The following is a 10,309-nucleotide window of genomic DNA, read 5'->3' as shown; positions in this document are numbered from 1 at the left end:
AGACAACTGTTCCACCTCTTTAGGGAAACTTTTAGGCAGTGATCCTAAGCAGACTCACTGAGATGAGGGAGGGCAACCTGTGTGCTGTGCTTCATTTCGAAAGCCCTCAGCAAGCCATCAGTTCAGACCTCTGACAAGAGTGCTCTGTCTCTCCCTTGGCAGACTGTTGGGCCAGGAGAGAGAAGGGGTGGCAGAATGCGTGAGAAGGTGGCTGGTGAGCCTGGCCCACTTTGGGTTCTGGTATTGCCCACCACTGGCTTCATCCCTGCCAGCAACTTGCCTTTGGCTGATCAACACTGAAGGAATAAGGCCTTCAAGAGGGTGTGTGTGTGTGTGAATGTTCTCCACCTATGTGCTATGGAGTAAGCCTCATTTAACAGACTGGCACCTACTTCTGAATACTTAAGTCTTACAATCCTCTCTGACAATGAATGCAGCTATGAGTAAGCAGACATTGTTTCCCAAGTGACCTGGATCATTCATGCATTTGTGCATAAAATGCCTTTGTCCTCTTAGATAACGCCTGCATACAAGTGTATGCACATGACAGGCTCCATCCAAAGGGGGAGGGAGAGGAAAGAAAGCAGGGCTATGGATTTCAATGCCACAGCAATGCAGATAGCTTCATTGTATCCTGGGGAAGTTGAATTGTAATTTGATTCTGAGTGGTGAAACCTAAAAGGATCTCTCCAGGAGTAGAGTGAATGAAATATGGTGTCACACCGTTCTAGCTTCTGGAAGTGGAGAGTGCTCTTGAAATAATCTTTAAGACTGAGTGCATATCTGCAGCTTGCTTAACTCACAGAGGTGTGAGAAAGAGTTGCCTAGTAAAGATGAGTCATAATGTCCTGATTCACATGTCACAACAACCCAGGATTGTTGTTTTTTAAACCCTGGGTGGTGGTGAACAAGCAAGAGTGTTGGTACAGACTGCCCCAATACCCCAGGAGTAGACAAGCCCTGGATTGTTTGTCAGTCTGGCTTGCCTCTCCTCTGATAAGCAAGAGATATAATCCACAGTTTGTGGTTGGGTTATGTCTTTGGCTTGTTGAAGGACAGAGAAGCCAGACTTCCTGGTTCACACATAATAAACAACTACGCATAGTGGGAGTGATTGAGCAAACAACCCGGGGTGTGGGAGGGGCCCTGTGTTGTTGTGTGACTTTGAACTAGGCCAATGTCTGATTTCTTCTATAGGTTTTGTACAGACTCCTGGACAGCGTTTATAGCTAACATAAAAGAAGTTAACTGATTTTTTTTGTTAATGGATAAACCGGATGTTGAAGAATGTTGAGAGCTTTTGAAGCCTATGAAGTTAGCAAAGTCATGGTTGTTCTCAGGGGGTGGGGAAGGAAAAGAAAATCAAAGGAAAAATGTTTTATCTACTTATTACATTTCTATATCACCCAATAAAGAAACTAGAATCCTGATCTACAATATTTTACCAATGGACCTGCTTGATGTTTTATATTCCAGGATGCATAAAACTGGATGGTTCTATGCATCCAGTTTTATGCATCATGTGTTCGATGGGGAAGCAAGCACAGGGTTGCAGCCTTAATTTTAAATTGCGCCCTACATTTTTGCCTTTACTTTTAAAACATTTCATTACCCTCCTTGTTCCTTTGTGGGTAGGGCAGATTAAACTCTAAGACAGCAATCCTATGTGTACATACTTGGGGTTTAGCCCCATTGAACATGGAGGAACTTACTTCTGAAAAAATATTCATAGGATAATTCTGCGCAGTTTAATCTTATGCAGAGTTGTTTAGCTAGGGTGACCATATGAAAAGGAGGACAGGGCTCCTGTATCTTTAACTGTTGTATTGAAAAGGAAATTTCAGGAACCTGGTGAAATTTCCTCTTCATCACAACAGTTAAAGCTGCAGGTGCCCTGCCCTCTTTTAAATCTGGTCTCTCTAGTATAGCTCCTGCACCTTTAATTGTTGTGATGAAGAGGGAATTTCACCAGGCTCTCCATATATACAAATTACACATGAAATTCCCTGTTCTATGCAACTGTTAAAGATACAGGAGCCCTGTCCTCCTTTTCATATGGTCACCCTAGTTTAGCAGCAAATCTAGTTAAAAACAATAGGTCTTACTCCCAAGTAAGCGAGTAGAGGACTGTAGCCTCAGGCCTTAGCTAGACCTAAGGTTTATCCCAGGATCGTCCTTGGGTCATCCCTGTTCTTGTAAATGACACACAGGATATCCTGGGAGCAGGCAGGGACGATCCCGGGATAAACCTTAGGTCTAGCTAAGGCTTCATTAAACAAGTATCTAACGAATAGGGTGGGTCAATGACTGTAAGAAAAGCAACCAACACACACACACACACACTGTTCTAACTAGTTATTGTCAGGCAAACCTTGGAAGTTCAAGTTACTGTTTTTGTGAAAGCGCCTCTGCATCGTTCAATGTCAAGTCCCATGTCCCGAAAATAGCTAGAAAATGTGAAGTGTTTGACCGGGGTGGGTGGGGGGGTGGCATGCAAATTGAGTGCGACAGTCATGTCATGTGACTCTTCTACTTCAGAAGAAACAGTTGTGTGATTTGGCCGTTAGGGAAGCAAAGTTTAAAACATATTAGGCCATCTAAAACAATAGAGCATGTAGCTACCTAGATTATAGTGCAGACACTGCAAACAAGCAAACAAACAAACTGAGAGCTTCTTTAAACGAATGTTTTATAGGAAGCGCAGGACTCAAGGATGTTTGCGGGTCATTCAGATGGCATTGACAGCCTCCTGCACTTCTCCTGCTCCATTTCCTGGTTTTAGCGATAAAAACTAAACTTCAGAAAACCTGCCAAACATACCCTCCTCCATGCCCCCATATATTAAGTTTTCTAGCCACAAGCCATCAACGTTGATTTCCAAAAGTGTTGTATCCTGTACTGCTTTAATTGATCTCATGTGGAATTGTGGGGTTCTGGCAGGTCAGAAAATGAGGCAATTAGCAGCCTTAGAATGAGACAAAACGGATTTTTTTTTTAAAAAAAGTGCAATTGTTTGCAGTAATGAGCCTACAATTCAGAAGGGGCACTTGTCCAACAAATCTTTGCTTGGGCCGTGTTTGTCCTACCTGGTTTTCCCAATGGTCACGTGAGGATCTCCTGCATGAATCTCAGTCAGATCACAGCTCGGCGTACTATTGTCCAGAACATTTTTGGGGAGATTTGCAGTGATACAGATCTGAACCACTTAACTATGGTTAAGACATAAGAAAGCAGTCATCTGGAATGGAAGGGGGTTAAGTAGCCATCACACACAAGGTGCTGATGAGAATCAGTCCTGATCAGTTTGAATTGCAGCCCTCCTGATTTTAGACAGCGATGTCATGACATCTGTTGCTTCTGCTTAATTGAACAGCTGTTACTGCCAACAAGTGGCAAATCGCTGAGGCGCATGGTATCCATGGCAACCCCAGGCTCTGTAACATGTGGCTATAGGAACCACCTCCACTCCAAACACCTTCTGCAGTATTCAGCTGCAACGTAAGATAGGATGAAATCTCAGCATATGGTACTTAATGTCCTGCGCCATTAATTCCAATCAGAAAAAAGGTCATAGAACACAACAGGAGAAAACAACACCAGTTATGTAAGGCTAGATCATCATTGCTGATGAGATAACAGCTCACCAGCCCGGCTCTGTACCTAAGATCACCACATACATGGAGGAATGCCCACTTTAAATGTTCGTGCTGATGACTGAAAGCCACACCTATTGATAATTATACTTTAACAGAAACCTGTTAATTTTCTCTGCACGTTATGTAAGGGAAAACTGGATTGGCCCCTGAAGGGGAAAAAAAATCAATCTCAGCATGTAGGGAGGTAACAGAGTCAGTGTGGTGTAGTGGCTAATGTGTTGGACTGGAAGTCGGGAGGTCCGGGTTCTAGTCCCCACTTGGCCATGGAAGACCACTAGGTGACTTTGGGCCAGTCACAGACTCTCAACCCAACCTACCTCACAAGGTTGTTATTATGAGGATACGATGGAGAGGAAGAGGATTATGAATGCTACCTTGGGGTCCTTGGAGAAAAAAAGGCAGCATATAAGTGTAATAAATAAATAAACAGGAGGGCTGTTGATGTAAGAGTAGGGGGGAAACTAATCTTGTCTTTTCTTCTTTAGGGTAGGATTTGAGGTGGTCTAAAAGGAACAGCCAAATGCCTTCATTGAAAAGACTGAAAAGCAACTATATGTGAAGATTCAAGAGAGTCTGGACGGAGGAACTCAGAAGCTCTTCACACGAGGCTTTTATCGTGCTCTCAAGGTCAGTCACTCAAGGAAGTTTGTGGGTCTTTTTCACAACGTCTTCAACCTCTGGTGTCTCTCCCATAATTTCTAAGCTTTATTCTGCCATGTTTTTAACTCAGCAAAAATTCAGTCATTTTTCTGGAATTGCACAATATCACAGTGCTATCTACTGGCTGAATGAATGGAACATATGGAACTTTCCCACAAAGCAAACGCCCCAAAAAACAGGGGGAGGGGAAGTGTATGTGCCATGCTGATCATAATCCCGCAAAGACTCTGGAAGGAGAAACCCCAGGAATGGTAGATGATTTTGCTTCAATGTAGAGAAGCCCTCAGTATTTATGGGCCCTTGTGGTGTAAGCTGTCCAAGCACAGGGAACATTGTGCAATTTAACCTATACAACTGAGCAGGGAATAAAAGTTAGCTTCATTTCCCACCTCCAACATGGTCTCCAGCGTCTCTATTAGCACTGCACCTCCAGGCCCAGATCAAGACAGAAGAGAAAATGGTGTATATCACCCCTTCCCCCCACGTCAGTGTGCATACTGCATCCAAGGATTTGGCACCCGAGGCAAAAAATCCCACAAGTGCCTCTTCCCTTCCTTGGCAGTTAAAATAGAATATTAATAAATTAAATAACAATTTGCTGCCATTTCACGGCACCGCAGACCAGCAGTCTGAAGCAGCCACCTCGCTCTGCCTACTGGCAGGGCCCTCCCTGGGAATCAATCATTCCTTTACCAAGAAGCAGAAGCAAGAGGAGGCCTGTGAAAATTCCTTCCTGCATCAGCACAGTTCCCCAGGGGATTATCTGGCAGGCAGGAACTGCTCTTTCCCCCTTTCTCAACTAGTGAAATGCTTGGCATGGGAAAGAAGAATAAGGGAGCTTCCAAGCATCCTCTCTTGCGGGCTCTCAAGGGATCTGTTCTCTTTCAGCAGGACCTCGCCACTTCTTGGGCAGATGGGATGCTGTTTTCAGTAGCTGGCCCTGCTGGGACCTCTGACAGCCGGCTGTCTCCCTCTACTGCACTGACAGAGTTGCATCACATAATGAGGAGGAGCTGCAGCAGGGCCAGATAAGGACAGAGAAATGGAGCAAGAGATACATCAGGGGGGCTGACCCTAGAAGTGAGTGGGGTAGTGCCAGTGCAGACTCCAGGTTTGTGGAAGACCTTTGGCAAGACACCCATATTGGGCTCCCTGCTTGGAGAGTCTACATTTCACTGGCATTGTCACCTCTTCCTCCACCACCACCAGCAGCTGCTGCTGCTGCCCCTCCCCATTATCACCCTCTTGCTTGCCAGACAGAGAACCAGTGGCATCTACTTTTCTTCCTTGCCACCACAAAGAGGCAGGTGAACAGTCAAGCTGCAATGGTGAAGGGGCAAAGCAGGTCCATGGGGCTCTTGTCAGTGGGACCCTGCTTTTCTGTGGGCCCTTGGCAAGAACCCTGTTATGCCAACCCTTGGCGTCGGTTCTGGATGATGTCATTGAGTTTATGTTCTAAGAAAAAGTATTGCTTTAGCCTTTTCTCAACCTCTTTTTAGCACAGGCAGGGCAAGCCTCAAAGAAAGAGAATTCAATGTGGCAACAGAGCCAAATTAATCTCCGCAGAAAATTTCCTCAGGGTTATTATAGCTGTGACTGCTGAAGAAACTGACCACTCCCTTATGCTTCCCTGTTTGCTTCTCCTTCCTTAACACAAGGAAATAGTTTTACTACAGGCATTGTTGGGACAGATAAAGCTGTGGGATGTGGGAGGGCAGCGTCGTGCCTTGCTTAAAACCTCAGGTGCTGTGCCCCGGCTGCATGTGAGGCCTGAGATGGGATCTTAATAGCACAATTCTGGTTCTCATGTAAGAGATTCAAGGTTGGCAGAAGAGCTGGGCACGTTTTACAGCAGATAGTGAGGATGTTCTTCAGTGGTGACAATGATGCAAAGCCAACTAAGCCATGGTGCAGTTCTTCAGCATGCTCTCTGCATGTGGCACCACGTGGCCTGGGTTGTGTAGGCTGACCTGTGAAGGGCAGGGAACGATTGGGAGAAAATGTTCCTACCTCTAAGTATTGACACATGTAAAAAGTATACTTACTTTGTGCTAAGAAAACTGGGAATTCATGTCAAAGGGACTGAACAAGCCAACCAAACAAGCCACTTCCAAGAAAGTCTGGTGACCCACCTTACCAAAATATATTTGGAACTCGTAATTCATAATTATGTTTACTTGCCAACCAGAAAATGAACGTTTAGCAAAATCCTATAGATGTTAGTACAATCCTACATGTGTTTACTTGGATGTAATCCCATTATATTCAATGGGATTTACTCTAAGGTAAATGTAAACAGAACTAGACATGCAACCCAATCCTATGCACATTTACTTGAAAGTAAATGCTACTGTGTCCAATGGATCTTGCTTCCAGGAAAGAGTGCACAGGATTGCAGCCCTGCAGCCCAATTCTACCTGTGTTTATTCAGAAGTAAATTTCACTGTGTTCCATGGGGCTTATGCATAGGATCACATTCTTGCAGCTTATTCCTATGAATATCAATAACAATTCAAAAAACCCTTCACTTTCGGAGTTCAGTAAGCAGGAGAAATATTGCCATAATAATGATGTCAGATGACCCCTTTCCAAGGACTGCATTATTCTTAAAGTCCTGCTCTACCCAATTTTACTCAGAAGTAAGTCCCAACAAGTTCCATGGAAGCATCCCCTATCTGGTATATACCCATAAGAGTATGGCCTTACTGGCACTAGCCTTGATCCGCTGTTGCCATTCCATTACTACCATTGGCATCTGAAGGGCCTTTGGTCTTGTAATTGCTTTCATAAGAGTATAAGAAGCTGTCTTGACCTGAATCAGACCACTGGGTCCATCTAGTTCAGTAGTGTTTACCTTGACTGGCAGCAGCTCTCCAGAGCTTCTGTCAGGAGTCAGATGCCAGGGGACTGAACCTGGGACTTTTGGCATACAACAAAGCATGTGCACCACCCAATGAGCTCTGGCTCTCCCCCCCTCACCCATTGCAAATGACGCCTCTTTCTTTCTTTCTTTCTTTCTTTCTTTCTTTCTTTCTTTCTTTCTATTCCTCAAATTTATCTACCATTTTATCCAGAGGTATCAAAGTGGTGAACATAAACTACAATGGCATCAGAACAACACAATGCAAAACTAATCAGCAGTAAAACTGTACACTCTCCTGTGGGCTACACATCATAGCTAGCTGGAAAATGCTGGGAGTTGTAGGAATTCTCTCTCTCTCTCTCTCTCTCTCTCTCTCTCTCTCTCTCTCTGGCCATAGCTAGACCAGGCCTGTATCCCAGGATTGTCCCGGGATCATCCCTGTGCATCCAAATGACACACAGGGGATTCCGGGAGCAGGCAGGGACGACCCCTCCATTTGCCTGGGATAATCCTTAGGTCTAGCTAAGGCCTCTCTCTAAACATGCATAGGATTGTGCCCTAAATGTCAGAACTGTGGGGCCTGTCTAATGTCAATCGGTAATGTCAATTGAATGCTCTCGGGTGGCCATGTGTTCTCTTTCATACAAAATTCAGTCAGTCCTCTATTTGAAGGGCTGTCCAATTCTGGCTTCAAGGAAAGAACCATAAGAGATCTTCGTCATCGACGCTTCATGCCTGAACAGGCAGGCACCCAAGTCACGTAGTCAGTCTGCCACATTACTGCATTTCTAATTATACAATACTAATAATTCCTAAATTTGCATTTCTGCATATACATTAGCATACACAAAATGTATGCAAATTGGGGCCTACTTTTGTCTCTGTTTGGGTGATTCATTTTCTCTGCCTTGGTGTTTCATAAATAGCCACCCAGTAATTCTACAAACACATACTATGTAGTAAAGCTCCATTGAACTCTCTCTTTCTGTGTGAGGCCTAGGTGTCTAAAGCCTGCCATAGAGAGAATGCACACAACTGCAGGGGAAAATGGGACAGTTTCCCTTTGCCCAATAGTGAGGCTAGGAAAAGGGACTCGCCCATTCTGCCTTGGCTGGGAGAATAATGCTGGTAAGAGTGGACAGATTTAATCACAGGGAGGCGAAAAACTTGGCTGCTTTGGGATGGAAAATAATTGGCAGCAAATTGCAAAGAGCCTTCCACTGCCCAGGAGCAATGCACGTGTGCTGCGATGGAACGTCAGCAACTGCTTGGCATGTGACAATTGCAAAGCAGCGCTGCTGAGGTGCTTCCCATTGAGGGCGACGTGGAGGTGGGGGAGGCTGAATCGTAGCCGGAGCCATGCTCTATGAATTAAGCCACTGACTTTGTGAAACAAGAGCATTCAAGGTCACCTGAGCCAAAGGTGTTTTTTTTAAAAGACACCAGAGTGGTTTGCAGGGTTTTTGTTTTCTTTTTTTGCAGACTCGGGAGCGCTGGAAAAGGATGGTGTTCACAGGCTACATTCGCTTCGCAGCCCTAACCATATTTACTTGGGAGTAAGACTCACGGATTTTTGTGCATCCTTTTGACGACACGGTCCGCCCCCTGCGCGTCTCCCGCTCCTTCTGGCCTTTGTTCCATTACAAAATAGAACAGAGTAAATCTATTTTTAAAAAAACAACACACCTGAAATGTTCTGCCATGTCCTGCTGTGTGCAGACAAATCTGTGCAATAAAAACGACCACTGAATGGGACACGTGGTCATGGTTTACTTCCTCTTTCTTCCCCTGTGTGAAGAAAGAGGAAGTATCGTGGGACACAAGCAGGGAGAAAAGCGACGGTAAGAAAATGTTATTTCCCCCGTCTGATGACACTTGTGGAATGCACTTTTACCCCCCCAACCACCAAATGGAGCATCCAATTTTGCTGATTTCCACCCTACCTACTGCAAACTTCTGTGGCATATCCCATACTGTGTGAGAGGAGCCCCAGCCCCAAAACCTTAGGGCAGCTTTTCAGGTACCTGCAGTGGGTTGGGTGGCAGATTGGTAAATATTGGATGCCCTGAGTAAGCACGTTCTGCTAGCACAGAGCCACCACTAAATACAACCCATGGGTGGCAAGGGAATGCTGGGAATTGTAGGACTTTTTTCTGTCTAAACATGCATAGGTTTGTGCCTGAATTGCTTAACAGTTAATTTTTTTTAATGCATAACAATTTAAATGCAGGGGATATATTTTCCTGACATGGGGAACAAACTCCTGGATGTATTTTTGTGAACCGCCCAGAGAGCTTCGGCTATTGGGCGGTATAGAAATGTAATAAATAAATAAATAAATAAATAAATAAATAAATAAATAAATTAAAAGGATGATCTAGAACAGCCACAAAGTGTTCAGACATATGGAGGGAATCTGTCTATGGTTAAAGTCTGCGGTGGTCAGGTGTGATAACTGTAACTATCCATTTATGGATCTTCCATTAATCAGGCTTTACATTACATTCATTTAACATACTTCTTTCATTCTTCTTCTCAACTTAGAACTACATAACAATTGGATGAAATGTCGCCATTTTGTAACATGGCAGAAATCCCTGCCCAAAGATAGCTCCCTTATACCAGGTCAGACAATTTTTCCATCTGGCCCACTAGTATCTGCTTCGACTAGCAGAAACTCTCCAGTCTCAAGCAGAGGCCTAACAAATCACTGCTAACCAGATGTTTTTAACTAGTCAGGCCTGGTGCAAGCTCTCTTGTATCGTGCTCCCCTCACTCTCTTCCTGCTGTCACATTGCAACCCCGTCCTCGCATTGCACAAGGCACAGGGCAGGTAGGTTCTCTTCAGAAAGCTGGGCAGGCTGAAATGCCTAGCTCTGAGGGGGGCCTTCCCCAGACCTAGGCATCAAAGCGCTGTCGCAGGAGATCACCTGACACCCCAGCCACAAGGATTCTTAACATGAGCCAGTGGATGGCTGCTCTGGAGAGCCCCCATTTGCCACAGCAGGAGCATGGGACTGGTGGGGACTTCTGAAGAGACCTGCTTTCCCACTGCGGCAAATGCCACAGTGGGAGAGAGTCTGGCGGGGCTCCCCGGAGCACCTGGTGGAGGCAGCAGTGGCAGTGATGG

Source organism: Elgaria multicarinata, chromosome 3 (assembly GCF_023053635.1).
Source record: "Elgaria multicarinata webbii isolate HBS135686 ecotype San Diego chromosome 3, rElgMul1.1.pri, whole genome shotgun sequence".
NCBI lineage: Eukaryota > Metazoa > Chordata > Lepidosauria > Squamata > Anguidae > Elgaria > Elgaria multicarinata.
The sequence above is the reverse complement of the archived record's forward strand: the minus strand, read 5'-3'. Positions refer to the sequence as shown.